This window comes from Camelus dromedarius, chromosome 22 (assembly GCF_036321535.1).
Source record: "Camelus dromedarius isolate mCamDro1 chromosome 22, mCamDro1.pat, whole genome shotgun sequence".
Lineage (NCBI taxonomy): Eukaryota > Metazoa > Chordata > Mammalia > Artiodactyla > Camelidae > Camelus > Camelus dromedarius.
In genome coordinates, this window is record NC_087457.1 from 26,555,238 (window position 1) to 26,575,200 (window position 19,963).

At 43.9% G+C, this 19,963-nt stretch overlaps 1 long non-coding RNA gene across 2 annotated transcripts; it reads right to left on the minus strand.

Annotated features, from left to right (window-relative positions):
* On the minus strand, positions 1-19,599 carry LOC116149199 (uncharacterized). Of its 2 annotated transcripts, XR_010377365.1 has the most exons (5): positions 19,096-19,599; positions 18,156-18,762; positions 16,935-17,510; positions 16,238-16,326; positions 1-2,220 (listed from the first exon to the last, which is right to left on the minus strand). It is a non-coding gene; the product is annotated as an uncharacterized LOC116149199 (long non-coding RNA). The 2 variants fall into 2 exon arrangements; XR_010377364.1 differs by having other exon boundaries at positions 18,156-19,599.
* Between the last annotated feature and the right edge of the window lie 364 nt (positions 19,600-19,963).

The following is a 19,963-nucleotide window of genomic DNA, read 5'->3' on the forward strand; positions in this document are numbered from 1 at the left end:
TCTCACCTTGTTAACTGAACTGGAACTGAAAATAAAGATTCAGATGTGTTCTGGCTTCCTGGCTGCTCTGGGCGCTAGGGCGCCCTAAAATTCTGAAAAGTTTCTGACACTCTTCCGGGCCTCCATCCTTCTGGCGAGCTCTTTAGAGCTTCTCTTACGTGTACCTTCCATCCTAGACGTTTGGGAGGTTTGACAAGCTCTCTGCTTGAGTTCCAAGATCTGGGGGGCAACCATCCTTATGGCCTGAATCATGCCAGTTTCAGTGCGTGACCCAAATTATAGCTTCTTTATTTTTAGGCAAGAGCTGAGATTCGTGGCCCCAAAATCAAGCAAGCAAGCAAAAAATCCCCCCCAAAACCCAACTTTTCAAAATGCAAAGTTCATAAATAACATCTTGTCCAGCCTTTGTTTCGGGTGTGACCTCATCCACCCAGCAGAAGGAACTCGACCAGACTACAAATTACAGTAAATCAGAAAGAGGGCAATTGTACTTCCCTCGCTCAGATCAGCTACCTCGCGGGACAGCACACAGGAGGACCATGGCACCTTAGCTTGCACTGAATTCTCTAAACTGAAGTCCAGCAGAGCAGCCGTATACAAGACGAGTCACAGACGTGCTGCGTTGCCACATACCCCGGGCGGCCCCAAGTCATTCCTCAGCCGTACGGGTCATGGGGCCAAGGAGTCCCCCAAGTTCCACCATCTTTGTTTGACTTCTTGTGGATTTTCTGACAGGAAATGGGAATTTGGTTGATAATTACCAGGCGTACAGATAAGGTTTCCTCATTAAAGTCTCATAAAACCATGAAAATAAATCATTGCAAGTGGAGAGAGAAAGAAAATCTTCTGTTTAGACTTTTCCATGACCGTTTAGGCCACTCCTTTTTCCTCTCCCAGCCCAGCGGCTCTATTTCCAGCTAGCATCGGGCCTGACAGTCAGAGGAAAGACTGCACAGGCCTCACAGAACTTTTCTGGTTTCAAGTTCATGGTTTGGTATGTCAAGGACAGGCCCAGCCTGGCAGAATAAATTATGTAAGTGCAGCTGAAGAAACACAGCAGAGGAAACCCGCATAATACGCGTCTGCAGATATGATATAGACGTAAATAAATACTATGATTTCAGGGCAATCGAAGGGGTCCATTTGGCCTGTCCTGGAGATCAAAGCTGGTAGGGGTCACAGGAGCAGCTGACAGTCCCAAAGGCGGCTCCACTAGAAATGGGATCAGACCACCCTTTCCTGCGCCCCCTGCAGGGGCATCCTTCCTTTCTGAGCATCAAAGCCAGGCCTTAGGGACCGGGATGCAATTCAGTTCCCCTAGGAGCTCCTCTTCGGGAGTTTCCCAACTCAGCCACCAGCCCGGGAGCTTTCTGATTTTCCTACCACAATTTTCTCGGGTCCCAAGTCCCAGCTTTTCAGGCGTCTTACTTCTCCAGAGTTAGTGTGACCAGCCGATCAGAGCACTGGTGTTACTGGATCACCAGATGTTAGCAGTGGTCTTCCAGGTTTCACCTGGGTTCCTGACAAATATCTGATCTCGGCATGTTAAGACTGTTCCCAGTGGAGCTGGTGCCTGCAGCCCGCTCTGCCCTTGGGATGCCCCACCTGAGCAGGGAAAGAGATGCACTCTAAAGGCAGTTAGTAATTTCAGACGAAAGTGAATCCAGATTATCCATAAACCAGGTTATTAAAATGAAGATATCCAGGGCAGATGACTGGGCGGCAGGGTGACCGGCCATCTGGATTTGCCAGGGACCGAGGTTGACTTGCAGTGCTAACCCCAGACAAACCCAGACAAGTCGGTCACCCTGCGGGGTGGACCGGAGACATGAACTGAAGCCCAGCGCAGTGCTCATTTCACTCTTTCCTAAGAGACTGAAACCTGTTAGGCAGTGACTGCAAAGGACCAGATATGAGAAGGTTCCGATTTCAGTCTGTGAGCCTGTTCCCTCACGTTCAGCAGCAAGCACAGCACGGTCATGACCTCCAGCCAGAAGGCTCCATCTGCCTCCACATGTCTTAGCCAGTGCGGGCAGCCTTCGCAAAATACCAAGCTGGGGGCTCAAACAACACACACTTATTTTCTCACAGTTCTGGAGGCTGGACGTCCAGCACCAAGGGTCCAGCCAGTCTGGTTTCCTGTGAGGTCTCACTTCCTGGCTTGCAGATGGCCACCTTCTTAACTGTGTCCTCACATGGCCTTTCCTCGGTGTGTCTGTCCTGGGGAAGCAAGAGAAAGCAGGCTCTCTGGTGTCTCTTATTAAAAGGATACTAATCCTATTGAATAAGAGCCTCACCCTGATGGTCTCCTTTGGCCCTAATTCCTTCCTCAGACGCTACATCCACAATACAGCCACACTGGGGGGTTAGGACTTCAACACGTCAATTCGGGGGAGACTCAAAGATTCAGTCCATAACAGTTATATCACTCAGTCAAAGGAACTGACCAATTTTTAATCCCCATTCTTAAAGATCTAGTGAGAAAATGGATAGGACAGCCTTTGGTTGACCAGAACACCCTGTACAAGTTGCTCTACCATGATGATCAGGGTGATGCTGACGGACCATCCGGATGATGCTTCTTGTCTTCCTCTTGTCCACCTTTCTAAGGGTGGATGGAGGATGCTGAGAGATGACGGATTTGCCACCACTGGCAAAGTAACGTAGCGGCTGGAGGGTCTGGTGCTTGGCTGTGGGAGGAGGGAGCTCCGAGGCCAGGAGCGCCTCTTCCCACACTGGGAGTCGCCTCCTCCACATGCAGAATGGTGCTCGGGCGGGCGAGGTGCTACACACTGATCCTGGCTCCCTCCCACATGTGTCTCTGTCCTGAAGAGTTACTGAGCGTCTACGGTTCTGGTCTAAAGTGAGGGAAGCTTCCCCACCGATGGGCCACTATTACCTACCTGGGAAAACTGGACAGCCACATGCAAAGGAATAAAACTGCACCCCTGTCTTACCCCATACACAAAAGCAACTCAAAGTGGACTGAAGACTCGAACATCAGACCTGAAATTTTAAGATTCCTAGAAGAAAAGAGTGGGTAAGCTCCTTGACAGTGGTCTTGGCGGTGAGCTGTGGATTTGATACCAAAAGGAAAGGCAACAAAAGCAAAAATAAACACGTGGGATGACATCAAACTGAAAAGCCTCTGCACAGCAAAGGACACCACCGACAAGGCGAAAAAGCAGCCCATGGAATGGGAGATAATAGTTGCAAATCATATGTCCAATAAGGGGTTAATAGCCAAAAAATACAAAAAACTCATATCACTCAATAGCAAAAAAGTAATAACAATAGCCCGATTTTTAAATGGGCAAAGGACCTATATAGATATTTTCCCGAAGAAGACATACAAATGGCCAACAGGTACACGGACAGGTGCTCAACATTACCACATCAGGGAAATGCAAATCATAAACCATGATGAGATATCACCTCACACTTGTCAGGATGTCTATTCTCAGAAAGACTAGAGATGATAAATGCTGGCAAGGATGTGGAGACAAAGGAAAACTTGTGCACTGCTGGTGAGAATGTTACTGGGTGCAGCCACCATGGTAAACAGTATGGAGGGTCCTCAGGAAATTAAAAATGGAACCACCACATGATTCAGCAAGTCCACGTCTGGGGATATTTCCAAAGGAAGGGATATCATCGTCTTGAAGAGGTATCTGTTCTTCTGTGTTCATAGCAGCATTATGGATGATAGCCAAAACATGGAAGCAGCCTAAGTGTATGTCAATAGATGAACGGAAAAAGAAAATGAGGTATGTGTGTGTATATATACACACACACACAACAGAATGTTAATCAGCCTTAAAAAAAAAATAAAGAAGGAAATCCTATCATTTGCAACAACATGAATGAACCTGGAGGAAATTATGCTATGTGAAGTAAGCCAGACAGAGAAAGACAGATACCACATGGTATCACTTAGATGTGGAATCTTCAAAAAAAAAAAACCAAAAAACAAACCCTGTTGAACTCATAGAAACAGAGAGCAGAAAAGTGGTTCCCGGGGGCAGTGGGTGGGGGGAATAGGGGTACTTGGTAAGAGGGTACAGATGTTCAGCTATGAGATGGGTAAGTTCTGAGACCTAATGTACAGTGTGGTGACTGTAGCTGATGAAACTGTGTTTTGTAACTGATCACCAGCTGTGTGCTTGGGGAGGCAGGACATCAGAAGATGAGCCACAACAACAAGAAATCTCTCAGCTCCGCACTGTTCTCCGTTAAACACTTTGTGCATCTGATTTCTCCCATAACATAATCTCTCTGAAGCCAACTTAAAAGCATGGTTTCCATTCACTTTTCAAGAATTATGTAAAATAAACATTTCAGCAGACATGACTGTATGTTAGCTTTGGCTGCCCTGCTTCTTGACAGAATGACTTCACTGCCTTCCAGGTATGACTTTTCTAAGCACAGTACCCTTTGTGGTCCCACGTTAGACAGAGCGGGTGGAACACGCATCACAGTCCATGTATGTGAAGTGTGACATTTACAAAGTCACCGCTGTAGCCCTGCAATGAGGGGACGGTATTAATTACCTTGCTCCTGGCGTGGAAAATGATGAAAATGACCTGCTCAATGAGGATGTCAAACTGTCTTTTTTAATCTGACACCTGTACTGGAAATGCTGGGAATCTATGACACTTACAATTAAATACCTAAGATTACCGAGCACAAGTTCAGGCAAGGCTAATTTAGAAATTATTGTCAAGACTCACTGAGGAGCCGTCATCATTTGGGAGTGAAAAAAAAGTTTAACATACCAAAAAGCCCCACTGAGAGACTTTGTACATGGTTTCCCCATTTAGAAGCTGAACCAAAAGTCAAAGACACTTGCTTTAGTTAAAATCACAAAAATTCGAAGACACGCAGGATTAAGAAAAGTCTGTGCTGTGGAGCTGTTTCCAGAGAAGAGCGCTTTCTATGAAGGAAAAGGAGAAAAATCTAAATTCTGAACCTCCCTTCTCTCCTATGTTTTGGTAAAGAACAAAGAGTTTGCCTCGGACTAATGTTTTTGTGTTCAAGATTTGTGACATCTTTTACCCACACAGAATAAAGCTGAAACAGGAAACAGTAAAAGATAAAAGTGCCAGACGGCGAGAAAGCCAAGATCTATCCTAAGACGTACTCAAACTCTCAAGAAGACTCACGTATATCCCAAGTCATCCTTTAAAAAAGAAAAAAGAAAGACAGAAAAGAAAAAAAAGCTCAGAGAAGCACTTTTTATATCTTACAAATGCTAGGAAGATACTCCTCTTCAACACCTCACCTGGCCAAATGAAGACCCTGTGCCCCATTTCAGAGAACTGCCCGTGTCTGTGTGAAATACTCGTATTCAGAATATGAACAAAGGATTTTTGACCAAGGTGTGACTGATGTAAAACCAAAGCCAAGATGAACCTAAGAACATGACATGCAGCATAATGACACACTAAAGCCTGGCCAAGATCAGATACATTTCTTAGGGGAAAGAAATCCCCACCACCACCCCGAGCATTAAATCATAAAGTGGGGTTTTCAGTTCAGCAGCTCACGTGTGGGCAGCGGCAAGTTCAGGCCACTGTCCACGACGGTGGGTGTGGTGCTGATGGAAAAGCTGGTGGAGGGAGCGTTAGAACACGAAACCATTTGGCATCTGTTAGCCAACGACAGCTCCGGAAAGGCCGAGGAAGCACACAGACAGGCGGAGGGAGGGAGGCATGAGAGGTGTAAGAGGCCAGCTCTGTTTTGAGGCTTTACACACAAAATCCCGACCAGGACAGAAAAAGGTGGACCCACCTGCTCTCGAGAGAAGCCTTTCCTTCCGAGGAGGGAGGACCTGACTCGCAACACGGGGACCCCCCGAGGCTGCCTACTTCCCTGTGAAAAACCATTAAAACGGAGTTGCTACTTGTTTTCGACATTCCTGTGACCACTTTAAAGACACAATCTCTCAGTGTCAATGCTCAGATTACCAGCCCAAATATCATAAACGCAGAGCATGCCTGGGGCGGAACTATGCAGGGGGCAAAGCCGGTTTCTTGGGTGGCTGCAGCTGTCTCTCACTCAGCTGTTTTCACGAGGTTTCTTGCCTCTCCAACTCCAAATGGGCTGGGGTCTGCATGTGACCCTGAACGGTGGTGGGCACCCTCCCATGGCTGAGTGTGATGGACACTTCGATGGCGATGCTACTCTGGCTTATGGTCCTGAAGCTTTTCCATGAAAATGTCCTTCGGGAGTCAGACAGCCTAGGTTTGTACTCTGACTTCACTTCTCTTCCTCTGTACAGTGTAACAGTAGCTATCTACGTGGTCATCTGAGGAGTAAAGGACTTAAGTAACACAAATTCCCTAGAACAGTGCCTGGCATGTAATAAGAACTAAGTGTTAGCTGTTTTTCTTCTCTGTATTATTGTATCATGAAGAAATGTGTGAGATGAACACTGTATTAGTTTAACTTGGTTTTAAATGGTACTGATCAACATAACCAAAAAGAAGAGTGAAACAAAAATTAAAATCTGTCTGTCTGCATCACACAAAACAGCCGGAAAGGTTTTCCCCAAATGTGGCACGATCTGACTTAAATATAGCATCAGTGGTATGGTCCAAATTCACTTTGGGAAAGTGCCAGAGGAAACTTCAAAATGACAGGCAGTCTTTGTCCAGAGCAGCAGAAACTCAAGTATAACAAAAATCTCACAGGAGTGAAAATTCAGAGAGACATGCTACAAATTTTAAGATGCTCCTGACAAAGGAAATCAGAGACATTTTGAACCTGAGTCCTAAACTGCACATCACAAGGGCAAACACTCCTAAAGGCACTGAGTTGCTTTCAAGTTCCTTTTCCCGTGAGTACCTCTGTGCTGGCTGACCCAGGTGAGACAGACGTTGTTAAATAATGGTTCATGCTTCTCCAAAGCAACTCTAGGGAGATCATGTAGCAGGTAAAAAGAGATCGGTCCTTTTAGGAAAAAAAAGTTAAATTATTCACTCACTCAGTATTCAGTCTGAGGAGATGATGAAACTTGGTGAAGCACAGGCTTTTGGGCTATAAGGTCAACTCACAAGTAGGGAAGAGATTTATAAGAGAATTTTCAAATTATAAGTGACTTTAGAAATGATCATTTTGCGAGTGAGAGCAATTAATAAATTGCGAGGTTACGTCCACAGCGAAAAGTAAAGAAAGGAAAAGATCTTCTCTCCTGAGACACCCTAAAATATAAGGATAATAAAAAATTAATGTATGTTAACCTACAGTGTCAAAGAGACAGGAGAGGGGCTATCTGCAGAGGAGGGATTTCCACCAAATTCTGTAGGGCAGGAAGCCTGTAGAGAAGTGATGGATGAGCCAAGGAGGAGGAAAAAGCAGCAAGTGCTCACCCAGGGGAATCTGGATCAAAGAGAGGGAGAGGTGACGTGGCTAAGGAATCAGCGAGTTCAGAATGGCAAAACTGGGAGTGAAACTTGAGGCTGCAAACATGTGGATTCTTTAAAGAGCAGTAAATTAAGCAATCACTGTCCCAGCCTATTACACAGAATGCTATGACCTAAGCATTCCAAAGCTGATGAATCAATTTCTTTTTTTGGAAAATGAAATAGCCACCCCCCCACCTCCGCCGCCCCGCCAAAGACCTCCACATTCTGGCTTTTGGTGGCCTCCTGCACAGCAACAGTCTCCCTGCCTTGTAGACCTAAAAAAAAAAAAAGAAAGGAACCTTCCCCAAACATATAAAGTCCCCAACCTACTTTTAGAATCTTACTCTTAAATATGAATGGACAACCTGGGATCAATCCAAAGCATAAAAAAAGAGAGTTCATGATAAACAGAAAATGTAATCTCAGAAGGAAGGGATGATGTGGAAAATAAGGAAGCATTACATAAACACACAAGTTTGGCATCCCCAGAGAATGGAAGAATTACATTATAGCTATAAAATAAAAGCAGGATGTTTTGATAAAGGAATGAGTATGAAACAAGATAAAAATTCTTACAAATTAAAAATAGGAGAGCCAAGATGAAATAAATCAACAGGGTAATTGGAAGAAGGGGTCAAGAAAATCTCCTAAAAAATAAAACTGGTTGACAAAGACATGATGTGAGAGAAACTATAAGAAACTAAGAGAAAGATACATGATGTCCTATATGCAACAAGTAGAGGTTTGGGGAAGAGAGAATAGAGAAAAGGGAGAAGTAGAAATTAGCAAAGATATAATACAGAAAATTTTCCAAGTTGAAAAATAAAAGTCTCCACATTTAAAGAGTCCACTTTAATAAGTGAACAAATGAGTGGATGGAAAAAGACTTGTATCCAAACACATCACTGTGAAACTTCAGGATTTTCAGAGGAGAAGGAGAATCTAAGAACTTCTTGAGAGAAAAATCAAGTAACACAAAATGTCAGAAAATGGAAGCAATACTGCAGCCTAGGGGAAAGTAGAGGGAAGAGTGTATCTAACCTGGAATTAGGCAAAAAGATTAATCAGTTTTGAGGATGGATTATAGACATTCCCAGATGGGACAATCTGTAATTACTTGAAGATTATCCTTAAGTTAAACCAAAAACAGAAAAATAAAAGGCGAGGGGAAATACAGGCTCAGGCAAGGTGCAGGCAGAGGAAGGTCAAGGGAACTTCTATGTGACAAGTCTCAGAGAAATTAACCAAGCTTGGAGCAGGAGAATCAGGGCTGTGAATGAGATTTCCTGGAAAACACAGAGCACAAGAGAAACACCTGATGTTCTGGAACATTTGAAAAGCTTGAGGACATAATAGAAAAAAAAGTGAAAAAAATAATAATTAAAAACTCCAGGATAAGCAAAAGGCTGGATACAAAAAGAAATCTCATATGTGACTTTTTAAAAATTGTGGTAAAATGCACATAACATAAAATTTACCGTTTTAACCATAATACAATAATGTTTGGTATATTCACAATGTTGTGCAACCATCACTTCTATCTAGTTCCAGCAGATTTTCATCACTCCAAAAGGAACCCCCCTGCCCATTATACAGTCATATCCCCACCTCCTTGTTTCCATCTTCTTCAAGGCCCCAGCAACCCATTCTTCTGCTTTCAGTCTCTATGGGCTTGCCTATTCTGGATTTTTCATATAAATGGAATCACACAATATGTGGTCTTTTGTGTCTGACTTCTTTCACTTGGCATAATGCTTTCAAGGTTCATCCACTTTGTAGCATATATTGGTACTCCACCCCTTTTTATGGCTGAATAATATTCCATTGTATGGATACACCATATCGATGGACAGAACATTCTGGTTGCTTCCAGGTTGGGGCTATTGTGAGGAGGGCTTCTGTGACCATTCATGCACAAGTATCTGAGTCCCTGCTTTCAATTCTTTTGTGTATATGCCCAGGAGTGGAATTACTGGATTACACGGTATTCTGTTAAACTCCCTGAGGCTCTGCCAAGCCATTTTCCACAGTGCTGCACCATTTTACATTCCTGCCGGCAATGATCAAGGGTTCCAGTTTCTCCATATTCTTGCCAACACTTGGTATTTCTTATTTTTAAAATAACAGTCATCTTAACGAGTGTGCAATAATCTTATTGTGGTTTTGGTTTGCATTTCCCTAATGAGAAGTGACGTTCAGCCTCTTTGTGTGCTTAGTAGCCATTTATATATCTTCTTTGGAAAAATATCTATTCCAGTTATTTGCTCATCTTTGAATTGGGTTGTTTGTATTTTTGTTGCTGTTGAGTTGCAGTTCTTTATTTATTCTGCATATTAATCCTTTATCAGATATATGATTTGCAAATATTTTCCCCAGTTCTTTGGGTTATCTTTTCACTCTCTTAATAGTGGTTTTGATGCACAAAAGTTTTTAATGTTAATGATGTCCAGGTTATCCATTTTTTCTTTTGTTGGCTGTTCTTTTGTTGTCATATCTAAGAAATCATTGTCAAATCCAGTGTCATGAAGACTTCCCCGTTTTCTTCTAAGATTTTTATAGTCTTAGCTCTTAAGTTTAGGCTTTTGATCCACTTTGATTTTTGTATATGGTGGTAGAGATGGGTCCAACTTTATACTCTTGAATTTGGATATGCAGCTGTCCCAGCATCATTTGTTGAAGAGATTATTCTTTCCCCCATTAAACGGTCATGGTACCCTTGAGAAAAAACAACTGACCACAGATGTATGGATTTATTTCCGGATAAACTCCGTGCCTCTAAATGAGATATCCCAGGAAGGGCACAGCATCACCCGTGTTGGATTCCAGCCAAGAATGCAGAATTTGAACCAAATCACAAGGAAGCATCAGACAAATCCAAATGAGGAATGTTCCAATAAAAAGGAGGATGGGGTGCTGTAGTCTTCAAAACATGTTAGTGTCATAAAAGACAACAAAAAGCTATGGAAATATTCCAGATTCAAAGGGGCTAAAGAGACACAGCAACTAAACACAGTATCTGACCCTAGACTGGATACCATGCTGGAAGGAAAACACATGCTAAAAACAGCATTATTGGATCAATTGACAAAATTGGAATATGGATGATTAGGTTAGATTTAAAAAGTTTTTTTTCAATGTGAAATTTACTAAAGGTGAAAAACACAGAAAAAGTTAAAGGTAAATGTGATGAAGAGAAACATTTCTGGGGATATGAATGGTTGCTGGTCTAGCAGGAGACTCAAGAGTAAAAATAAAGCTCTTATGCTGATCAGGGTGCAGAGGAAGAAGTGTTTGTGCTGGAACCTTGTGAATCCAGAAATGGAGCGATGGTTGGAGGACCTGGGCACGTCGAGAGGCTGTCTGGAGCCATCTGCAAACTTCAGTGGAACATCAGAAATGAAGGAGGTCCTGAAGGTTTATGATTAAAGCTAGGCTCCAGTAAATGCCTCTTCTCCTTTTAGGGTCAACAGCTCCTGGCTTGCCACTGGACCCTGACAGGGAGACAACTGACCACGGGCACCAGGTGACCAGACGCCTGATACTTGCCATTCAGGAACTGGTCTTATCCGGTCTGCTTGGCCATAAAATTGGCAATTCCAAGAAGTGCTCAACCATTACAGAAAGATGATACGTAGAGGTTGATGCCTAACCATTCCCAAAGGCAAAATAAGGCTGAGGAGCAAGCCACTCACACCCAGTATGCTTGCCCGGCCACTGACCCCCTCAGCCGACACCAATGGCCTCATGTTCCCAACTGACTAAGGAAGATAGCAATTCAAGCCAGACTGAGATGGCAGGAATGGCCCTGTACCATATGCCAGCACCAGCCCAAAGTGGACTGTCCGTCATCGTAGCCCCACTTAGGGGCAGCCCTGGACACTGGGGAAAGGAAATCTTCCTGGGGGCAGCACTTTGCCTGTAAGAGGAGATGGCCTGGAGGAAGACCCTAGATCGATCCACAAGAGTGGCTAATGGCTGGCCATATGGTCGGAGGTAATGTTATGGTCTAAAAAAAAAAAAGCTGTATACATAATATTAGTCTAATTTCATTTATATGTAAAATATATAAATTTATTATATATAAATATATAAGATATATTATATATTTAAATATATATATATATACATATATGTACAAATAGTAATAGTAAAACAATGTATGTTGTAATGTTAACATTATAGCTGGCTTTTATTTTCTCCCTTAGATTTTCCTAGATTTTTTTCACTGATTGTATATTATTTTTATAAACAGGAAAAAAAGTTAAATATTATTTTAAAAAGAAACTTCCTTATGGTTTGGCTTCATAGACACATGATGCTTTGTGGAATTTGTCTTGCTCTGAAGTCTGTCTCCCATAAGCAGCACTGTGGTTAGTCTGTGGACGGCGTTCTCTTATGACTCTTTGTGAGCCTGGTTGGCGTGCTATCTACAAAGACAGTGGAGTCATGATCTTTATAAGTGACTCAGTCGTATAAATAGAAGGCAAAGTGATGCTTTCCATTGACCCAAAAGTACAGGAGGCAGCCGGGCGTCACTGAGAGTTCTAGGCTTTGGGGTGAGATTGGCTGGTGTTTGATTCCTGACTCCGCTGTTTATTCTTGGGGACAACACAACTGACCTCCAAGTCCAAACTGCCTCTTCTTGAAAAGGAGGGGATGCCAACCACCTTACCCCATCCTGATAGTGTGATCAAAATAACGACCAGGGCTGAGCTACGTAAGATAGTTATCCCCAGGGCTCAGCTCACTGCACGAGCTCTACGAGCTCTCTGATGCGGCCGCACGTGGTAAGGGAGAGTGCGTGGAAGATGCGTGTGGATGGAACAAGGGGCTGGCTCAATCCTTCCAAGCTCTGAAATGCTGCCTACTTTCATCAGCAAGAAGGGGACTCAAGTGTCAATTTACTTTCTGCCCAATGGACTGTGGTTGCCTAAACCATGGAGCACAGGCTGGCTGGTTGTTACTCCTGCTCCTCCCTCGGAGCCAGATTCCTCCAGAGGTTACACCCAAATATGGGTGCGAATGAATCTCCAGGCACCGTGAATACCCTTCCAGAGAGATGGGAAACCACAGCAGCGGTTACAGATTTTTAAGGTTAGGAAGCAAGTCTACTCTCCCAAAAGCATCGCATGAAGTGCTCGAGCACAGCACTGGCTTTCCTGTCTGTTCTCTACTTTAGTTTGAGAAACACCTGAATTTAGAAAGATAAACACCACTCACCCCGGGTGGATGAAGTTTGAGAGCAATAAAAGAGACAGACTTGCAGTTAGAAAAGCATTTCATCAACTCCGTGGCCACGAGGAAGCCCTTATAGTTCACCTCTGACCCGTTCACGTTCCTCCCCTGCATCGGGGGGGGGGGGCGGAATCCGACGCCGCAGGGGCACAGGCAGCGAGCGCCCTGGGGCCCCAACTGCGCCCCCCACTCCCCCGGGGGCCGGACTGCGCACCTCCACCAACTCTGCGGGGTTCTGTGAAGTCATGCTCCCGCGCTGGGAGGACTTAATACCAACGGGTCCCTGCACACGTGCTTCACAGTTAGACTGGTTTGGATTTATAGCCTGGGTTCACCGTCTTATTAGCTTTGGACCATGAGCAAGGACCACATGCTCTCCTGCATCTTAGACCCCTCAGCAATGAAATATGGGTGCTAAATGCATCTTGAAAGTCGGGCTCTCCAATCTAGGAAAAGAACCGAGCATATACTGGAGAAATAAAGGAAGTTCAATGATTATCAAGTTCACATTCCTTAAGGCAGCAGCAGACTTTCTGGAATTTTCTCGGGAACTGTCAGTTTTCCCTATGATTTTAAGGCAAGGAGGGATAAAGCAAGTGGAAAAGAATCAACTGCCGTTCTTACAGAATTACAGGAGGCTTGGCCAGGAGGAAGGCCAGAAATGGCCAGTGAGCCACTGCCCTGAGGTGTGCTTCGTCCCACAGCCCCCTCCGCATTCCTATGTGATGTCCAGGTCTGCCAGGTCTGAAATCTCTCCAGCCAACCCAAAGACCTTCAGCCCTCAGCACCAGCCATAGCTACTGAAATGTGGGGCATGTTATTCCATAAAGTCAACCTTCAAACCTTCTGGATCCTTAAGAAAAGAAAGAAAAAGGGGTGTGTGTGTGTGTGTGTGTGTGTGTGTGTGTGCGTGCGCGCGCGCGCCTGTGTAAGAGAGAGAGGGAGGGAGGGAAAGAGCAGGGGGAGGAGGAGGAGGAGATGAAGGGAAAAAAGAGAGACAGGCAGAGGAGAAACAAGCACACAGCTCCTCCTTGCTGGTTCCCTGATGTCATCTATTGCGTCTGGGAATGACAGTCTTGCAGAGACACCTGGAACATGTCACCTGCCTTCTGCTACAGCAGAGGAGAGATGATTTCAGGGTGTTACTCTAACATGGGGGCAACTCCAGAAGCCTACCAGAGGGAGCAGCAGGCTACTCTAGTTTATTGTGCCAGAGGAGAGAATTTAGAGCTTTGAGGGAATGTTTTCATTGCAATGTCAGGGTGGGCGTCCTCAGGACTCTCCCATCCAGATAAAGCGCAAGTCCTGTCTGTTCTAGGAGAGACTCAACGGCGGAAAACCAGCTCACACTCTTTGTTCCGTGTCTACACCGTGTTTCGAGAGTATACTTGAAAGAACAAATAAGGTTTCGAGGACTTCTGAGACGTCAGTCAGCTACGGTAAGAACAAAAGGCGCGTTTTTCTCTAGACTCAGTCGAGCCGTTTACAAGGGGATTCTCTTCTGTAGGTGCTGGTGATGCCTAATAGCTTGCAAAGGGTGACCGACGGGAAAGACTGACATTCAGTTAAACCCTAGTGGAAACAAGTTGGTTCAAGCAGAAAATCACAGTCCAGAGCTGACAGTGAATACGGTCTCAGGGCTGACCGTTCAGAGTCACTTCCATCGCCACAAGTCTAGGGAGGCTTCTGGCATTACTTCTGTAACGCCTTGGTTTCTTTTCACAAGGAAAGGAGCTGCACGTTCTGAGTACGTGTAGGCGTACAGTCAATAAATACGACGTATAAACACATGATTAATAACCAGACATCAGCCTACTTGCCAGAAATAATCGTTATTTGTTCCCTGTGTATACAGAAAAGATGGTTTTAAGTCAAAAGGCAGCTGAAAGAAGTGGTCTTTTCTTTTTGATGACTCAAAAAGATAAAATATTTGTAAGATTTATAGGATTTTTAAAAAGCAATCATTTGCTCACTGCCAATTTGACTGGTACCTTAAATTAGGGGAAAAGGTCTTCAGCTTTTATCTGTTAAAAATTGTAACTGTTTATTGGGGGCTTGGGATGAAAACCTCTCATTTTATTGAAGCTAATGACATATACTCGGCTATTAACCTTTGACAGTGAAACCAGAACTATCCTTCTAAGTCTGAGCATTCAATGAGAATCTAAACATTTTCCCCCAATATTCTTTTATTACAGACCATTTCTGGTTCAGTGAAAGTGCACTGCATTACAAGACAACATTCAAGACACTAGGGAGAAATATTTTTTAAACTATTTATCATCTGATGGGGTTTTAATTTTCTGCTGACTGTTATAACTTGAGAACAGAGGGCCTCACCCTGGCTTGGGCGGGAGGAGTGGGCGGTGGGAAGCTATTTATGAATAGTTTGTGATCTGCAGCAGCTGCTCTTTGATATAGATCATCCTTTTTTTGATAAGCATGTTTTCACAAAAAGTTACCACTAATAAGCGGGCGCATACTAAACCAACCACAGCAGAGCTGTCCCCTTGAAAGAAAGATGTCAAATAAAAAGCTCCTCCAGGTTGAAGTCTCCTTGAGCCTCTTCATTACAGGAGCATAATAAATCTGAAAACACGCTGCATCTTGGGAATACCCAACGTTACCGACAGAGAAGAATACTGTCAGGTAGTTCCCATGTGTCTTTCACTCTGGACTCAAATGAAAAACGTCTTGTAGTGAGAGCTTGCGTCCTTCTGGGAATTAGAAACGCCTCCATTCAACCCATAGAAACAGGCTGAAAATATCTGGGTTGTGTTGTAAATGTTTCCTCCTAAGCTGAAGACCCAATCGTACTCTCATTGTGCTTGGGTACTTGACACGGAGGAAGTGGGAACAATTTTGAATTTGAATCTGCTGTTCCGGGCCATCCAGATGAAAAAGAGAAGGGCCGAAGGATTCCTTTCTCTCAAAATATTTAATGATTAAAATGACTAATTCAGTTTCCCATGGTGTCCTTCTAAAGGCAAAAAAGGCAAAAAATCTTTTATTCTAATATACTTTATTAAAACTTAATTATGAGATGTCCAATACCTTACCTGCGAAAGATTCAATCAATAGGCAGAATAATTCTGCCCATGATACACCAGAACCTAACCCTGAATACAAATGGTAGATGAATGCCTACAGTTGCAAAAAATACAGAAATGACAACGAACTTTAAATACACTAGAAAATGAATTTCATTATCACTGCTGGCTGCAGTGTAGCTGGACACAACAAATTGGGAACTATAATTTGACAATAGATTTTAAAAGCCTTAAGCATGCATATAGCTTTTGACCCAGGAATTCTAATTCCAGGAAACATTCAGATTTCTTCAAGGATGTTCACTGCAGCCTGAAAATTCCAACATCCGGAAAATGTTTAACAAAATGCCCAACAATGAGAAACAGAAGGAAAATGATTCAAGGGAAGAAATTACGCAGACATTTACAGTATTATTTAGAAGAATACTTAAAGTCACGAGAAACGTTCACGGTAACTGCTGGAAAAAGGCAGGTTACAAAACACTTTGGACTCTGTGGTCCCAATTTTGTTTAAAATATGTAAAAATATTAAAAAGAAACACATACCGTGTAACACCTATGATCATCTTTGGGTGATAGAATGATGCTTAATTCTCGTTTGCTTCTTTTCTGCTTTCTTGTAATTTTCAGATTTCCTGTAATAAACACATATTCATTTCTAATAAAATAACAATAAACGCTAACATCACTGAGGCATAACAAACAGACCAGACATTCCTAATGTCTGTTGTCCCCCACCTGTGAACAGCTCTCCCATTCTCCATGCTATTTGTGTAACACGGCACCGCTACTGTTTGTACGTGTGAGTACATCCATGGGTGCTGGAATCTTTCAGGCCATGTACAAGGGCGTCACACATGCAGTGGACACGGGGTACAAGGGGCCAGTGGTTCAAAGACGAGGCTAGAGACGGTTCCGGAGAGAGTATTATAAGCCGAATTCTAGTTTTACTCAAGTTATTTTTCAAATATATAAATGTGTTCTATCTCAAGGAGTTTTCAAACACCAGTGTTTTGGTTTAAAAAATTACAGACAGTAATGCCTCTCTAGGAGTACTGGTAAGATCGCCACCCTGAGAATGTATCAGGACTGGAGCCGCAAGATCTCACTTAGAAGCTTCTTGAAAGAATGGGCCTTTACTCCAAAGGCTCTTCAATTAGCTAGCCAAACTTTAAGACAGAGCAGAATAAAACGAGTTCCAGGTGGCGATTACGATCCGAGACTTCGTGGAAGGTCACCTTACCCTAAGTGCCGACTTTGCCTCCGCCACTCTCCGCGTGCGTCCGCTCGTTCACTCGTGTATTCATTCATTCGTTCATAAACATCTCTGTCTGTGTCAGCACCGGAAAAGCAACGGTGACTAAGACACAACCCTCCCCCTTCAGAAGCTCGTTACAGACAAACAGAAAGGGGCAGAAAGACACGTAAACAGGCTCTTGGGAAATTAGGTAGAAGGCCATGCCCACCAGCAGCCTCCTACTGTAGGTTCTTCTATAACGTGAGTCTCTTTGGAAAAGAGAATTTTTCTAGAGAGTTACTGGCTTTCCTCCTGTGTATGAGAGGCTGGGCTGTAGGAGGGAACTGGTGAGTGGGAAATAGGAAGAGGCTCAAGACAAACTCACCTGCTTCCCACATTGGCCGAGGGACAGCCTGGGGCCCGGCACTCCCTCCTAGAGAAGCATCCTCAAAGGGGTGAATTTGACCTCGGATCCAGAAGCCACGGCTCCAGGGCTCTGCTGCCAGAGAGGCGGGGCCAGCGGCCGGCATGTTATTCAGGTGCAGTAGAAACCATTCCATCTCCAGGTGGCCACTGGGATATCTAAGAATAAGGTTTTCAGTTTAAGTAGGATTCTTGTAATTGTAGGAAGGAATTTTTTTTTTAAGGGTTTCCTGTCCTTGGAAAACATTAGTGGTTGTATAAATGTCTCACAGAACGCTCTTCACCTTGGCAGTGACATAATTTCGCGTTTGACTTTTTAGATCGTGCCTTATTCTGTTTTGCATATACATTCATTTGTATTATTTTGTGGTTACCAGAGGGGAGGGGGAAAGGGGGAGGGAGGAAGTGGGGGTATGGGGTTAACAGAGACAAACGACTATATATAAAACAGATGAGCAGCAAGGATTTACTGTGCAGCACAGGGGATGACAGCCACTATCTTCTAAAATAACCCATGGTGGGGTGCAACCTGCAAAAATACTGAATCCCTGCTGTACACCTGAAACTAACATAATACTGTAAATCAAATACACTTTAATAATTAAAAAAGAGAATTATGTCTGAGGAGACAGGAAAAAAGTGGAAAACGTGACCTGATTCCTGCAGGTCATTTTAAGAAATCACTACTAAACTTCAAGCTACTTCCTGTTTGGGGGCAGGGGAGGCTGGCGGTGAAGGAAACAAACTCGAGCTTAGGGAGTTTTTTCCGAAATACTCATGCCTGGGCACCACTCTGGACTTAACTGAGTCAGAATCCCGAGTGAATGGAGTCTTCTTGGGGGCCACGCCTGTGTGCTTCGAAACCGTTTCCCCAGCAGCTAAGTCATGCCAGCCCCCTTTCACTGATGAGAAGTATTGCTCTAGACGTTCTAGAGGGGCCACGAACAGTCCACAGGAAACAAGTTGTCTGCTGGAAGGAAAAGGTTGCACTGGAAGAGCAGGAGTAAAACATTTAGTCGGGCAGAAAATCAAGACCGCGTGACGTGCGTATTCAGACACCGTTACGGAGGACCTGGTCCTGGCCAGCACCACTGCCCCAGCCTGGGGCCCACCCTCCGGCAGGCTCTGGGAGCTGACAGGACTAGAAAGCCTTCCCAACTTCAAGGGCTGTTATCATCCAGCTGGGGGCACATGATACATCCCCGGGAAAAGGAGGAAAAGCAAAGAACACGAGAGTGTTAACATGACTGGAGAGGGCTGAGCTGAGACAGGGGCTTCCCAGAGGAGGTTAGACTTACCACAGTAACTGGAAAAGAGGGCTGGGCGGTGGGTCATCTGCAGACACAGACCTGTGGCATTAACGTGTGATGAACTTCTGGTGTGGCATTGTCCCATGATCATTTTCAATGCTCTGTAGCAAAATGGTGTGTTAGAAAATTTCTAGGTAACATTGGCTGCCCTCCCCACTGACCCCATAGATGCTCACTGCATTTATGATGATAAACCTTAAGTCTAAAGATGCTCTGTCTTGCAAAAGTATCTTTGGCACTCCTACTTTTAAGCCTTTGTTATCCATGCCTGGAATAACTCTTAGGACCCCTCTGCTCTCGTGTTCTTTAAAGGTCCATCTTAAATTCCAGTTGCCTGTAAAAATAACTCTGCCACAAGAGCAACCACAACGGTGTGCTCTCTCCCCGAGCCCTGCACAAGACTGGTTTATTTATTTATTTTTTTTGTATCTTACCCATTGTGTGTCATTCTCATAGGTCTCATAAAATCCTCATAGACACCACTGTGAGCAACGGAAGGTAGAATCCATCCCCATCCGGTAACAGACCGTAACCCTGAGCCTCAGAGGTCAGATGAGTGAGGCTGGCTGCCAACCCCCGCAGGTGGTGAGCAGGCAGGATAGTTCTGGAAGCAGGAGCTGCTCCAGGCAGGTGCGCTTTCCCATGCTGCCCTGAGCATCTTGTACCCTGGTCGCATTGCTGGTTTCCAGGTGAGGGGCTGACCTTCCCTCTGAATCCCCTAGAAGACAATGACCACGTCTTTTACGTTGTGTCCCTAGAACCCAGGATGTCTTGGCAGTCAGGAGGAAAGCACTGAATGCCTGCTACTTAAAATATTCGTTTTATCAAAATTAATAATCAAATGACATTACAATTCATGCAGGTGTATTTGTGTCTAATCTTTCTTTTGACTTAGGTTCCTTCTGCACACCACGTATTGTTTATTTCTGAATTTAGGAAGGTACTTGATGTATTATCAAGCTTAAACGTCACTGGATGAAGGCAGTCAGAAGGTGCAAACTGCAGTTATAAGATAAATAAGTACTAGGGATGTAATGTACAACACGACTATAATTAACACTGCTGTATGTTCTATATGAAAGCTGTTAGGAGAGTAAATTCTGAGTTCTCATCACAAGGAAAAAATTTTAATTTAATTTAAATATCTATATGAGATGACAAATGTTCACTAAACTTATTGTGATAATCATTTCATGATGTATGTAAGGGAAATCATTATGCTGTCCACCTTAAACTTATACAGTGCTGGATGTCAATTACATCTCAATAGATGGAAGAAAGCCATTTAAACTCCATTTATTT